Genomic DNA, 15,767 nt, shown 5'->3' with positions numbered 1-15,767 from the left:
GAGTTTCGTTCTGAATCTTAATCTTCCGTAATTAAAAGTCAGTGACTACATAGTAACTTTGACTATATTTGTCAGATGCAGAAATGCAGGACATAGCTTGGTCTCTAGGTCTTGAGAAGACACTCTTAACAAGTCTGTTGTCGTTACCACCGTGCAGCTGCATCAGTCACACCCACCGAGAGCGTACCAGACTCAGGTCTATCCAACGTAACCTAGAACAAACTCCTTTGATGAAGGAATGCTTATACGACATCTCTTTTGGGTCCAGTGTCTCACAGGCATGTGTACAGCCATGATTTTTCACTCCATGCTGCTCTGCCAGCTTGCCATGTCATATACCAGTGCACCATGCCTTCCAACAGCACAGTGGTGTGGGAGGCGCCTCAATTCCAGCGCCTGTTTCTCCTCCAGGCTTGCAGCTGGAATTGGAGGCCTATTCTCTTCTGGCAGTTTTCAGGCCTGCAGGGCCAAAACCAGTTTGGCATGTAATCCTCAGAAATCCTTTTATGAAATTAACTTTGAGTTTTTTAAGAAGCACTGAAGCTGTGTGAATTAAAAGCATCACGTTATCGAGGTTTCCAAGTAGAGTGACAGATTGTTCCACCCTGTCCTGGTGCCATTGTCATATCAGAAAACTGAATTCTTCATTCCTCACGATGTTTCCTTGGGTGAAAAAAGAAATACAAAGTCTTCATAGCTAGAAACTGAATAAGGTCAATTCTGTAATGACAAGATATACAAAATTACTGTCTCATGTCCTTTAGGATGTGTTTTTCTTTATCAGTCTCCTCTGTTAGAACATGTTTGCAGTAGTACTCTTTTAAAACTAAAATTTCTAAAAGAGTCGAAGAAAGAAAATGGGAAAATTACCTTGACATTCAGTGACACTGTAATATCATGTAAATCATTACTAATGGAGACAATTATGAGCCTCAGAGTCGATTGTAATAGATTTTTCACACAAAGAAGGAGGATGTTGGACCTGCTGCAGAGCCGTGAAGAGTAATTACATAGCATCTTTCGTACCTAAAAAAATGATATATTTTTAAAGATGTCCACATTAGCCATCACACACTCAAGACATCATGTCCTAGACAGTAGGGTGTTTGTTTGCATTTACATCTTTTGAAGCAGCTATCTGTACTGGCAGCATTCTCTGTGCCTGCTTCACAGTTTGGGTGTGCTGTGTGCATTGTTGTTTCATTTTGTGCAGTTGTTCAGTAACCTTTTGAGTACATTGCAGCCATTTAGGATCCGTGTCCTATATGCTGACTGCTGTCTGCTGTCTTGCCTCAACCAATGTGTAAGTTCTTTTTCAAAGTGACTTCTACTTATCAATGTGACCTCCTCAAGACTAATACCTCTCCTAGAGGAAAGGCATCCTATTTCTACAGTGGTATTTATACTAAAGTCTGAGAAGGTTTAATGAAATATAGTAATTTGAGGTTCAAAACTCTAGTGAGAGATAATTATTCATAGACTATGAAGATGGAATAAATGCTAGATGAATGCTCATTTGCTTCAAGGACATAATGCTGTTTGCCCCAGCTATTTGGTTAATTTTCATCTGATTTTTCAGTTCTCTGTATCAGCACTTTCCTTAGTTATGAGTGAGTTTTGGTTAATGCCTCTTGTCTATTGCCTCTGCCTTACAGATCATGAAGAATTACTATAGAGCAGTGAGCATTGACTCGATGGGTGGAAGGCTTCAATTACACCTACAATTAGACTTGCCTTTTATTCTGTCCAAGTGGAAAAATAAAGTGGCACTAGGACATGGCCTATTTGTGGACTGAAGCCCAGAACCAGGACCTGCCCCCTCCATTAGATGTCATTAGAAGAATCCCAAAACTCAGATCCAGCCCTGCACCTTAATCTGCATGTTGTAGTGATTTTTGTGTCATGGAAACTCAAAGCTGTGTTGTAGGATCATTTAGTGACATGAGTATAAATACAGGGACTTTTTGAGTGTCAACATTAATTTGCTTTAAAACAAGTCACATTTGGGGATCATGACTGTTTTCATTTGTTTGTCTGTTGCAATTGCCTGGGCACAGCACTTACCTGCTTGTTCTCTGCCTTTTTTCTGAAGTGCAGAATTAGTTCTTTTAATTAATAGTCAGGTAAAGGATGAGCAGTGTTTGATATGAAGGAGTTTGGACTTAATGTATTCTCAGAAGACAGTTTCAGTTTCCAGCATTGGTGCACCATCTGTGAAATGGATTTTATATTTAACAGCTGCGTAAGAATGAACTCAGCCTAGTTTACATTCATTAACAGGAAAAGTCTGGTGTTCTTCCTGTATTTTGGACTGGTCAGGATCTGTCTGACCATTTGTAGAAGGCTTTACAAAGGAAAGCAACCTCTAACGATGGTAGTTAAAAAAACTCGCATATTTTATGATCTTAACTACTAGTCACATTAAAAAATCATGTTTTCTTTCAGTTAATCCCCAAACATCTGTTTTCCCAGTGAATATAAGTATAAACAAGAGAATGAGAGGAAAGTTTATTTCCCGAATTTCAGTCTTTTTGTGAAACTCTTTCATCTTAAGTTATTACAGGTAAAAAAGTTTTGGGAAAGGGGCATGTTCCTGAAATATTTGCAGTGTTTAAACCTTTGTTTTCCTTGATAAAATACACACAGAAACCATTTTGACTACCTCATCAATTCACTGCTGTGGGAGACATCACATGTTAAAAATCTTTAAAATTTGTTTAAATTTTTTTTTTTACATTAAAGTGTATTTTAAATGTGTGTAAATACATGTTTATATTTATCTTTCTTTGAGCTTTGCTTTTCTTCCCATTGGAGGACTGTTCAGGCACCTGGCTACTGAAATGCTATACCGGTCTGATTTAATTCATGGCCAACATTGCCACTTGGTTTGTCAATATAGCCTTTAGAGAAGTCACATATCATTGCTGTGCATTAATAGGTTACTCTGGAGAAAAGTAGTTTCTGGCAAGTATACTATGATGCTGATCTCTCAGAGTAATTGCCCAAAAATATCTGTAAAAGAAACCACTGCTTGGGTGAGGAGAGGTTAAACATATGTCACCATGATAGGCTAAATTTCCACATGTTGGGTAAAGAAGGAAAAAAAAAAGAAAAGAGGAAATGATAAAGTGGATGAGATCTATAACTGATTGGCTAACAAAGGTAACTCACCTGGCCTTCCTTACTATAATATATTTAAAGGTGAAAAGACAAAGGAGAGGCAAAGGAAGATGAGGCCTTATTGAAGACAGTGGAAAAGTAACCTTGATGATGGTTCCCTCTCACGTCAGAGAAATAAAAGCGGTTTTCATCTATGAAATTCCTACCACACTTGGTAGTAGGTGATATTCCTTGGTGATGTTCAACAGGTTTATATAAGCACTGGCCAGGTTAATGTCTATGTTTAGGAAAGGAGTGGATTGATGTCCTGAAGATAGTATAAGAGGGCAAGGGCATAGTAAATTATGGTAGAAATGATAAGCCAGTAAAAATTATTTCAGTAACTGTTGAAGGGATGAAAAACCTTTATATGAAGCTGAGAGATGTAATATTCTGACATTATAAGACACGCATTTATAGAGTGGTCTGCAGAAGATACCTGAGAACATGAGGCATGCCGCTGTGTGCAGTCCCCTCTCCCCCAGATATTGGGGGAACTATTTTCTAAGCATTCTGTGTTGGGGGGAAAAGGCAGTAGGCAGGTTACGAGTTGAGCCCTTGATCAGTCAAGTTGGCTGATAGCTACAGAAAGCAGCGCACAAAAAAGTTAGCAAACTCTTTACAAGGGTTGTTTAATCAATGCCCTTAAGGGGGAGAGACTCCCTCCTCCTGGAAGAAAGCAAAGATATTTGTAATACTATTAAAAGAAGAGACTGCTTGTCTTCTCTACATATTTCATTCATAGGAATTGATGAGTTCTCATTAGTATTGACAGACTAGTAACATGTTAGATTTGTTTATCCAGAGCAGTATGGATTCATGGTAGAGGAAAAAATTTCATATAATAATAGAAAAGCTCTACTATGAACTATACAATGCAAAATAATAACATATAAGTTATCTGGGGATCTTCTGACTAAATGCCACTGAGCAACTGAGGGGATATATAGAAACATTGCATTTAGGAAAGAAAATGGAGGTGAGACCTTGCATTTCTGCTGTGTATAAGGGTTTTTAGGTTTCTGAACTAGTGAAAGGAATATCTTTAAGCTGGTTAATTAACATGGCAGGAGCCTCCACATGTCTATAGCTACAGCAGGACAACATCTGTCTGCAGCAATTAGGCAGGAACTTGCAAACTGAAGGGCTGCTCACAGATGGAGCAGATAGCTTGCCAGGCAGATGACGTTTAAGACTTTTACTCTTAAAAACAAAAGCAAACACATATCACTGGCAGTATTTGAGTATAAAACTAGTTATGATAAATCTGAAATGTTAAGTGCCTGGTATTTTGAAAAAAAATAAAATTGTGAGGGGAAAATCCCCCCTCAAATTCTTTCAGTAGCATAAGCATTCATATGGATGTGACAATAAAACAGAAGGTCTTACTGAAGGTTTATTGTACTGTGTAAAATAATAAAAGCCTTTGAAGAATTGGTAGAGATGAAGCTTTCTTGGATGTGCAAAAGAGCTTTCAGTAAACTGAATATATTTTTTACTGTTGATAAGATTAGAGAATTAAGATTGTTAAGGAATTTCTTCTGAGAGTCTATCAAATGTGTAAGACTGTTTTGGTCAGGGAATATATTGTCCTTCAAGGAGTAGGATGTGAAATCCTCTGAAGATACTTGAAAATACCCTATCACGTTAAGAGGATTTTATCCGTACATTTATTTTTACTGTATGTAATGTCAATATTTGTAGAAAAATTCTCATATTTAATAGTAGCCTGCTCCACTAATGATTAGATGACATAGGATTTCATGAAAGCTAAAATTTATTTCAACAAAAAATATGATAAGACTTAGCATATAAAATCGCAGAGAAAAAGTATCAAGGAAAGAAGTTCTGAACAGTGAGGAAAGAATAGAATAGTTGCTTTTGATCTCCCCCCACTCCCTCTGCTCTCTCCTAAACGTAGTGTAAAGAAAGCATTTGTACTGGTAGTGGGTTGGCCCTGGCCAGATACCAGGTACCCACTAAAGCTGCTCTCTTACTCTCTCCCTCTGCAACTGGACAGAGGAGAGAGAAAAACAACAGCTAAGAATTCTTGAGTAGAGATAAGAACTGGGAGAGGTCAGTGACTGATTACCTTCACAGGCAAAACAGACTCCAAGTGAGGATAGTACTTAAATTTATTACTAACGGGATAAGAGCCAAAGAGTGAGAAATAGTCTTAAAAACATCTTCCTCCCACCCCTTCTTCCTTCCATGTTCTCCCTCCTCCCCCCCAGTGGTGCAGGGGCACAGGGAATGGAGATTATGGTCAGTTGTTGTTTCTGCTGCTGCTCAGAGAGAGGAGTCCTTCCCCTGCTCCCATGGGGTCCCTTCCACGGGAGACAGTCCTTGATGGACTTCTCCAGCCTGAGTCCATCCCTCGGGCAGCAGTTCTTCCCAAACTGCTGTCCCGTGGGTCACTCCTCCATGGGGTGCAGCGCTTCATGAATGAGCTGTGCCAATGTGGGTCCCCCACAGGGGCCACAAGTCCTACCCGGGAAAAACCTGCTCCAGCGTGGGCTTCCCTCTCCACGGGCTGCAGGTCTTCGGCAGGACCCTGCTCCATACTGGGCCTCCCATGGGGTCACAGCTTCTTTCATGCATCCACCTGCTCCAGCATGCGTTCCTTCATGGGCTGCAGGTGGGTCTCCACACCCCAATGATCCTTCATGGGCTGCAGGTGGGTCTCTGCCCCCCCCCGATGGTCCTCCATGGGCTGCAGGGGCAGAGCTGCTCCACCATGGTCTGCACCACGGGCTGCAGGGGACTCAGCTCCGACGCCTGGAGCACTCCTCACTCTCCTGCACTAACCTTGGTGTCTACATTGTTATTCCCATGTTCTCACTCCGCTCGTCTGTAGCTGTGATTTCTTCTGTGCTACAATCTTTCTGTTCTTAAATATGTTATCACAGAGGCATTACTATTACTTCTAATTGGCTTGGCCTTTGCCAGCAGCAGGAAGTCCATCCTGGAGCTGGCCTGCATTGGCTCCACGGAACAGGGGAAGCTTCTAGCAGCTTCCAGCAGAAGGCACCCCTGTAGGCCCTCCTGCTACCAAAACCCAGCCACAGAAACCCACTACAATACTCTGTGACTATTGTTTTTCTTTATGATCATGCACATTTTCTGATGATTTTAAGTAATGCTACAAAGGTTGTTGGCAAAGGTGATTCTTCTTCCAGTACCTTCTAGTTGTGAAAGAAACTCAAATAACAGTCTCTGTACTACTCTGGTTTAGATACCTGTGCTTTTCTCTGAGAAGCTCATTTTATAGAGAAAGAAAATCAGATATCCTACCTTTTACAGCTGCTAGATAGGGTACTGCCCAAATTAATAATTTCCTACCCTGCCAAAACCCATGATTTGCTGAAACACAGTTCAGTTTCTCCATCTTCACTAATATCTCCAGATATTAGCGTATAATATAGTATTTTTCCTTTGTATGCATATGTTGAAAATGGAAACAAGGCTTACTTCTTATTCACAGTTACATATATTTCATTTTAGAAAATATATATTAACCTCAATCTTTTGCAGTTTCTTTCTGTTCCACTTCAGGTTTTTACCTGACTAGGGAAGAAAAAACTATAGTAAATGAATTTTGTATCTATTATTTGAAAAGTGTATTGGTCTCTGGTGGATTTCCTTGCAGCGTGACATGACTGTCTGAGGTTCTCTCTGCTTGTTTTCAGGAGATGAAGTTCTGTGGCTACTGGATGGAGGTCTTAGATATATGGGATTTTTTCAAGCTGCACTTTCCAATTCAGTTTCTGATCTGAAATTTCAGGACTCATTAGTATTATGCAAACAGAATAGCTTGTCTTTATAATTATGATAGGATCCTGTTTGCCTGAGTTTGTTTTCACACTGCACCAACTCTTAGATTCTTTCACTGACCCCAGTGGTTCCTGCAGTATCTGAAGACTGCAGCATCTAAGTGCAGAAGCAGTCAGTTTCTGAAAATGAAAGATTAGGGAATAGTGACTGCTACCTCTCCTCTAGGGGCCTGGGGGAGCACTGCATGGGCTGCTCCTTGTGTGGAAGGCTCAGGACAACCTTTTCCTTTCTTCCCCAACCTTTTCCAACACTTCCCCAGACCAACACAGAGGTGATCAAGGAATGGGAAGGTGACTGTCACCTCCAGAATCCCATTTCCATAGAGTTGAAATTATTTGCCCCTTTTATATACAAAGTCAGTTCAGGAAAATCAGATTAATCTTTTCAGGTGAAAAAGCAGAGCAGGCTGTTCAACTCCTATGTGGGGAGTAACCACTTGTAGCCACCTCCACTACCCCTTTTGCACAAGATCTTTCTGCATCCATGGCTGGTGGGGCACCTGGAGATGGGTCAGCAGAGCTCAGATCAACTGCAGGAACCAACACAGGGACTGAAGGCACCAGTACTTGAAACCTGAGATGTAGTGAAAAACTGTCATTCCTATATCTGGGGAAAAAAAATATTTGCTGAGCTTTATTTCATAAAAACAGAGAGAATAGGAACATCTCATACTGAAACAACTAATCTGAAGTATAAGCTCACAACTGCAGTGAAGTTTCTACACAAATAAGATGGTACCGGAAGAATCGATTTATTTTTCTCTACACCAATCCCTTCCTGCTGCAATGGATCGTGTTGCATTCTGGAGAGAGAATTAGTCAGCTGTTGGTATTGGGGAGGAAGAAACAGGAGGCTTACTTCAAGGTGAACTCGAATATGCATCCTTTGTTAGGATTTTAGGCCCGCTTCTGTCTGCTGGTAGAGTTATAATCAGTGTTTTTTGCCATGTAGTTGATATAGGATCTGTGTTTGAATATCCGTGAATACAGTGGACATTAACTTGCTTACACCTGTTTGGGAACTAGCAGAGTACGGTGTTTTTCCCAGTAATATACATCTGGTATTAGTCTATAGTTTTATGACTATAGACAAAATTTTATGACATTATTCAGTAGTGTGATAATGATGAGCTGATTCTTACAGATCTTCATGGACTTTTCAGCATAGAACCAAATTAAAATTTAACTTTTTCAAAAATTTCAAGTGTTTAGCTAAGTGTTTGTCATGGTTTGAGATAGCCCAAAATCCAATTCTCTACTTCCATTCCCCCTCCCACATCTCAACCTAATGTGAGATGGGTTCTTCCAGACAAAACACAACCAGACTCAAAGTGGGGGAAAGGGAATATATTACAGTGACTGTACAAATAAATACTACAATACATTATACACAACCTTAGCTATCTCTGCTATGACATATAGTATCTACAATGGATCAGATCTCTTCTCCCCTCCAAATAAAAGTCCAGGAGGGAAAGAAGGACAGCCCCTTCCTCTCGTGGCTCACAACATGGCTACTTCTTCTAACCTAAAACTACAACTCTTCTCTTCCTTGGTTGTGGTATGTTTACATTTTTGCAGGAGCGCTCATTGGACAGAATTTCAAAACTTCCAGGGGTTTCCACCCCTTGGGGTCTACCACTTTTCTTATCCTCTGGGGGAAAACAAAGTCCAAACCACTACAGTGTTTCACTGGTTTTGTGAGTCAGACAAATATTTGGGGAGTGAAGTTTCTTGTAAGTTTTCTAGCAGTTTCTGAATTGCTTTTGTGTAATACATTCATAACCTAATTTGAAGAACATTTATATTAGATATCATTTGGAAGTAGAGTCCAACTAGTTAAGATTATTTTCATGCAGATCTTGATTTTTCTTTGGAAACCCTTAGCTGCTGAATATACTGTTAAAGTAGAGTCTAGGAAAACCAAAACTTTTTTCTGAATGTTACTTCAAGCTAATCCATTTTGAAGAAAAAGAGAGCAATCTTACTGCTTTTTCTGTGTTATGTCTTGCAATTCCCAGAACAAAACAAAGGAAAAAAACCAAACCAACAAAAGGAAAAAAACCCACCTCTGCTTAGTATGAATTACACAAGAGCATGAGTCAAGAAATCTTTTTTATGTGTCTTCATATGCACATGCCAAAAAGTCTCTGCCAGAGTTACTCTTGATTGGAATTTACAGGGGTTTGTGAAGAATAAATACTGAAGTGCTGTCTTGTGCTTTCTCCTTTAAAATATTATTTTAGGAGGAGCCTGAGCAGCTGGATTGCTCAGAAAAGGATCTGTTCAATGAATATCTAAGAAAGAACTCTTGGGTTACTAAGCTGTAATTGAAAGGTAAATTTTGAGACAAAACAAAATTAAATTACTGTTTGCATACTTTATTGTTCCTTTGGGATTTATAATAACATCTCTTGCAGTATTTTTTGCCTCCACCCACAAAAGTGTCTGATTATTGAATTAAAAGGTTTAGGTTGCAGTTTCTCCCTCTTTCTGAAAGACTTGAGCAATTATTTGAATTTCCTAAGAGTATGTTAAAACACAGGAGACAAAAGCCTAGCTTCTGTTTTCAGCCCTAGTTGTGGAGAAAGGCAGTGTTACCGTGTATGCTGTCCATCAGAGGACCAGGCATTTCTCATGTAAAGAAGTCTGAAATGTTAATATTTTTGTTGCTAGTTTGGTTTTGTTGGTTTTCTCTATTAGCTAAAACCAGGGATTAAATGCACAGGGCTTTTAGTGGAAACTTCAAATATAAAGCTAGCCTTAAAGTTATAAAATTAAATATATTTGCTAAGGACACTTCGTAAAGGATGAAGTAATTGGAAGACATGAAATAGGAAGTTTTTACAGTGTTTTTTGGCTTCCAGAAAGGGTATGGTGCCGGCATGCCCTGGACTGCCAGCATCCCCAGGAAGCTTCCTCCCTGGCTTCCTTCGGTGTGGGGTGCCTGCATATGCCTCTTGGTTCTTGATTCTGACACAGTAAATAAAACTTTGGCAAGGTTTGTGCCACGAGGGGCCTGAATTGCAGATCTGGTTTTTAGGTATAACTCCAGTGCAGTTGTTCATAAGTGGAGACTGCTGGATTAGGACAATAAGCAGATTAATCAGTAGTACAATTTTTAGAATGTGGATTCATGGTTTTGTCCTTTCATGGTGGTTTTGGAAGATTATTAATCCAACGTGTATTAAGGTTGAGCAGCAAGTAGTTCACTGTCTGAAAGCCAGATTTTTTTCTTCACTTTTTGTGGAAATAGGTACAGAGTAGGAGGAAGGAGAAAAATTCTTTCCCTCCCCTGCTCTGTCCATCCTCCTGAGCAAGAGGTCCAGCACAATCCATTAGCTTCCAGGGCAAGACAGAATTTCCCTCCCCTCAGGTATGCTTGGCCTTTCCTCACAAAAGGTGATGTTTGTTGCAGGTCCTTTATGGGACAGTATTGTTTGTCAAAGTGAAATCAAGACTCGGTGTACATAATTATGGGATGAGGGAAGATGGTGATGTTAAGGATCCTTGAAATGGGTTACAGTAAGCCATGTTTAACCCTCTCTGCATATCTTGCTAGTTGCTCTTATCATCTTTCAGATGATAAAGTTTCTGGAATAAAGAGCTGAGGTAGAGCCCCATATTCACCCTAAGAAGTTGGGCAGAAGCTCTCTGGTAGCAGCTTGCACATTTGCTGGGCTCAGCAAAGCTGTGGTTGCCAGATGGGGAAGAAGCCCAAATGCCACTTGCTCCTGCTGCTTGTTGTCATGGTCGGGGGTCAGCCATTCCAGGAAACACAGAAACAAGTTCTGGGGAAATACCAGTCTTTGCCCATGGGAAGCACCTAATTAGATGTGTTTATCAAGTGTTTTGTAATTACAGAAATATGTAGGTAATTATTTTTCTTTGAGCCACCTCATGCTTATCTTTCTTAAGAATGTACCATGAAGAAAGAAAGTAAACTGCTGTTTAACTGTACTTTAGAAATAGATATTTAAGGCAACTGAACCATAACAGTGAATGGGACACAGAGACTAGGCTAATATTTGAGTAACATGAGATTGATCTAGAACTTTCTCCTGTGCTACCTTTTTCTGAAGTTTTAAATTTTAAAATGCATAATACAGAGCAAGGATGGTCCAGATCAATGATTTGCTTATTTGCAAGCGATAGCATATTTGCTAAATTCTAGCCAGATTAGGGTTCTGGATCTGATAATTTGGTTTTTCTTTCTTCTTTCTTTTTTTTTTTTTTAAGATCCGGTTAATTATTTGAAAAATACGGTGTAACAGAAGAAGTATTTTCCAAACAGTAGTAGCTTCTACTTGATGCAGTTTTATTGAAAATGGAAAAGGTTCCACTCCAAATAGTTGTATTATCTACAATTATATGCATCTATTTTTTAATTAAAATAATAATTTTTATTATGAATTATTGCATGATAAAATGTGGACTATCTAAGGAAATACTCATCTTGAATAAGCAAATAATGCTAAGGTTACCTGTGCTTATTTTGGACAAAATTCTCTTGCCTTATGATCAATGATTCACTGAGTTATGGAGGTATTTTTATGTTCCCCGGAGATACTAAACCAAATGCCAAACCAATAAGAAAGAATATTTACAGCTCTTTGCCATAGATACTGCTTTTGAATACAAAAAAAAAATAATTATTGCAATATATAATGTACAAACAAAAATCGGTAACCTCAGACATTTGTTCCTGCAGTCTCCTGTGTACACAAAGCTTTTAATCAGAGCAAAGCTTCAGGTCGTGAGTAGTTCTCTGCAAGATATTACAGGCACCTCCTTGTGCTGCCGAGCCAAAGCTCAGTGCTTCCTCCTCCTCCTTCCCCCTTTCATTGCTCCCTCCCAGCCGTGAAGACTCTGGAAGAGTCCCATCGGGAAGAATAAGTGGCCAGTGCTGCTGGACTGGGTGCAACACCACCAGGCAGTATTCCAGCCTTAGGAGAAGGCAGGAAGTAGAGGGGAGGCTGAATTACCACTGAGTCAAAGACAGGGAAGAAGAAGGGTCACGTATGGTTTAGGAATATGTGCATATATATATGTATTTATGTATAGAACAGAGAGGAATTGGAAGAGAGGAGATGAAGAACATGCAGAGATGAACAAGGAAGTATCACCCTGTGGTTGATGCATAAGATTGAGACTAATTTACTGCATTGTATACGATCTCTAAAGTTGGCTATGTACTTAAAGAGTTGTACAAGCACCATGCATTAGATACGGGGAGGCAGACTGAATCAGCAGAGACTGAATCTCCTCCCGTGTGAGGTGAACGGCAGCCATGCGATTCCAGGATAAAAATCAGAAAGGAGCAAATTCAAAAGATCTTGAGCTTTAGCTACTTGGCTCCACAGGCTGACTGCCATTCTGTTAAAATACTGATAGACTTTAGGTTTTGGCTAATGGTAGGTGTTCCAAATGTAGGTGATGTGTTGCTATAATGGCAATTGCTGTGTTACTACTTATAGTTTTAAACCCGTATGATTTGTGGTTTAATTGGAAAGAGAGGGTATAGAAATCTTGTGGGCAAAGCTGTGGAAATAGAGGGAAATTTTCTTAAGTGTACTGTTAAAGAGTTGAAAGCAAATTTTGATTTGATGGCATGAGTAAAATCCTCTGCATTCATTTTCTTTCTGTGTTGTCTAACTTAACTGTTGGTTGTACAAAAAACAGAGATAATTAGTGTTTGAATTGTGGTGATGTAGAAACCAGAACCAGGACTGCAGGTAGAAAATGGTGTTGAATTACTGAGGCCCTGCATTAGAGAAATTGCTGTCTACTCAGAACAAACAAAACACAGAAGTGGAAAACTGAAGCATGAAAAGAAAACAATTTGTTCCATAAGAAATCAGGAAATGAGCTCAGGGCTTATGGTTGTCATCCTGCATTTTAATTCCAAGCGCGCGCTCTCTTTCTCTCTCAGAAACAAGAGTTAATATCAAATTATTGAACAATTTAAAAAGAAAACAAACTCCATTTGTTCCATTCCACTTTGGAATTAGCAGCATTTTTCAATTAATATTTATGTCATTATATCCATTGTTACTTTACATAAATGAAGTATATATAATATGCCAAATTTTAGTCAATGACTATGCTAGATATCCATGGATTGTAACATCAACCAGTTTCTGCTTTTCTACATAACAGTACCTTAAGAGAAAATGAGAATGATACCTTGTGGCTCAGTCAATGCAACCCATAAAATGTACATACTTGCAAACAATGGTTCTTGAGGAAATTGTAGAATAAAAAAATATAAAATTAATTTAAAAGATCGCTTAACAAATATTTTTAGTGGGTGAGAAATGAGAAGGCAAAATAATAGAAGGCAGAACAAACTTAGTTGAATAAATGCTTTACAATTACCCATGCTTTCTGCTGAAAAAGAATCTCTTCTTCAACTGCAAAACTCTCACTGGTAGATTCAAGGAGTCTGGTTGTGTTTTCACAGTGGAAACATTTAAAGCATTGACAATGCTCAAATCAGAAATCCATGTAATAATACAAGATGTAAGTGTTTGAGAGAACTCAGTTAAGTTGCAATACATAGGCAAATACAAAGGTGTCTCTGAAAGAGCATCTATATATAGAATGCTATTACAGTTAAGAAAATGTAATTTATGTTTGGGATAACTTAGGGTCCTGATATATGTACGAGTGAAGAAAATCCTTATCTTTGGGGAATAACAATGGAAGTAGCTTCCCCTGATGGACTGGGCGTAGAGATCTGAATGCTATTGGCACTGGTTTTGACATTGGTTTTGAATAAAAAAACAGGTCCTTCGTGCCTTTTCTTTTATACAAAATGAAAGCCTAGTGACTTGGAATTGAAAGTGTACATCTTACAAGTTTTTTATTAAATACAAGCTTATTTCAGTAGTTGGGAGCCTAGCTGAAGACTAGAATAAAAAAATTACTAACTGAATAACCAGTAATGTGCTTTTATTTATGCTGTAATTTATTTGGGAGAGAGATGGGAGTAGCATGATAGTAAGACATTATCTTCAAAGTTGCCATGGTAATGCAACCTACTACCTGTTGCTAAGACTATACTGTGGCTGTTATTACTTCTATTACAGCTCTTAACATCTCAAGATGTATCCTTTCATTTTAAGTGTTATTTATGATTCAGTTCCATTTGTAAGAAAACCAGTAAGTTTTGCCACTTGCCAGCAGGGCTCTAGAGCAATAGGAATGATAGCAATGCAAGAACCTGATTCTGTTAGCATAGGTCCCATCCTCTAATACAGAGCAATGTACAGGCTATCAAACCATTTAGGAAGACAAGATTATCAAAACAGTTGAGTTCCCTAGCTATGTTATTATCCACTTTCCCTGGAAAGTCAGTGATCAATATTTGGAGACAGAAATGCCAAAATGCCCCACCAATAATGCAATATAAAACCTTCAAAATACAAACAAGTGGTTCTTAGCATTAGAACTAGAAATGGTAATATCCACTTTTCTAAGAGGATCCTGTCTGCTGTAAGTCTGGTTTCCTGATCCAGCAAAGTGTCCTAGGACCTCTTTTACTGTCCTGAACCATGCTGAGCAGCAGCAGTATGGTAAGCCTGAATTCAGCCAGAGTGCTTTCATTCAGAATCACAACAGCGTGAGACTCTAAAGATGTCGTCAGTCATATGCTACTGCATGTGAGTACTGTAAACTGCAGGTAAGAGTGGAAATGATAAATGGATCGCTCAAAAAAAACCCCAAAAAAATCAGAAGCCTATCTTCTCCTAGATGCCTGTTCTCCCAGGCTTTCATTTTCGTGTGTTACTAGTGAGTTCAGCCCCTCTAGATAGTAGATGGCCTTCTCAATACAATACAGTTCAAGGAAAATATTTACCGAAGTCAAGATGGTCTGCCTTTCATGTATGGAGGGAGTGATACATGACTTCTGTCTTCTGCACTTACAATGCTGTATTTATACAAGTCTCTGTGCTTTCTCATTGGATTCTTTTTTTCAAGACCTGTCTCCTAGTTTTAGTTCAATAACTCTTTATTCTTTCCTGCTGGATAGCAACACTTGTCCTTTTCATCTACGTGTGAAAGCCATTGGCTGAATTTTGCAAAATTTGTGTTGGTAAACTCCTATATCTGAATTTCTCATGTCTTCAAAAAGAAAAATTTGTGATTAAGCAGGCTGTGCGATTTGCCTGTTCTTATGCTCTCTTTCTGTCTTTATGTCCTGTGGTTTAAACTTTTAGATAATTTTTTGTATTTTTGTCTAGAAAATACTGAAAGTTAAGTATCACACAGTAATATCAAAGAGATACGTTACTGCATTTTATCCAGAGCAGTACTCTGAGTGCTATTGCAAATGGTCATTTTAGTTTAACTGAGCTGTGGAATAATACTACGCATGATGATGTGCGTACACAGTACGTACGTGTTTTGAGGGTGTGCCTCCACTGATGGGAACTAAAAGTGCATGCATCTGTTATATTTATTTCAAAATAAATAGTCACAGGGATAATCACAGTGAAAGGCATACTTACAGATAAGAGGTCTGGTGTGGTCTCAGCTGTCTGAATACAATCCTCATGGATGAGGTCTCAGTTTCTTCTCCAGCTATGCTCTGCTTATAATTGTGGCACCTAATTTAGGAACAGAGGCATCTTAGACTCCATCTGCAGTCAAAGACAAAAACATGCATCTCTGAAAGGTAATTCAGGCTCTTTAAGTGTTAGTCACTGGGCGGAGGGAGCTATTCCTCTCCACTGACTTACACCTACGAGTATGTGAAATATATTTGACCTT

The 15,767-nt window shown here is 39.0% G+C and overlaps 1 protein-coding gene and 1 long non-coding RNA gene across 4 annotated transcripts in view; one reads left to right on the top strand and one right to left on the bottom strand.

Annotated features, from left to right (window-relative positions):
* PDE7B (phosphodiesterase 7B) overlaps positions 1-15,767 on the top strand; it is a 176,360-nt gene that overhangs the window by 116,411 nt on the left and 44,182 nt on the right. The gene's annotated exons all lie outside the window — the stretch shown is intronic.
* On the bottom strand, positions 193-15,691 carry LOC116783792. 2 transcript variants are annotated; one of them, XR_004355837.1, is made up of 4 exons: positions 15,506-15,691; positions 2,065-2,211; positions 871-1,026; positions 193-720 (listed from the first exon to the last, which is right to left on the bottom strand). It is a non-coding gene; the product is annotated as an uncharacterized LOC116783792 (long non-coding RNA). The 2 variants fall into 2 exon arrangements; XR_004355838.1 differs by having other exon boundaries at positions 193-663.

The sequence above is a fragment of the Chiroxiphia lanceolata genome, chromosome 3 (genome assembly GCF_009829145.1).
Source record: "Chiroxiphia lanceolata isolate bChiLan1 chromosome 3, bChiLan1.pri, whole genome shotgun sequence".
Taxonomy (NCBI): Eukaryota; Metazoa; Chordata; class Aves; order Passeriformes; family Pipridae; genus Chiroxiphia; species Chiroxiphia lanceolata.
The sequence above is the reverse complement of the archived record's forward strand: the minus strand, read 5'-3'. Positions and strand labels throughout refer to the sequence as shown.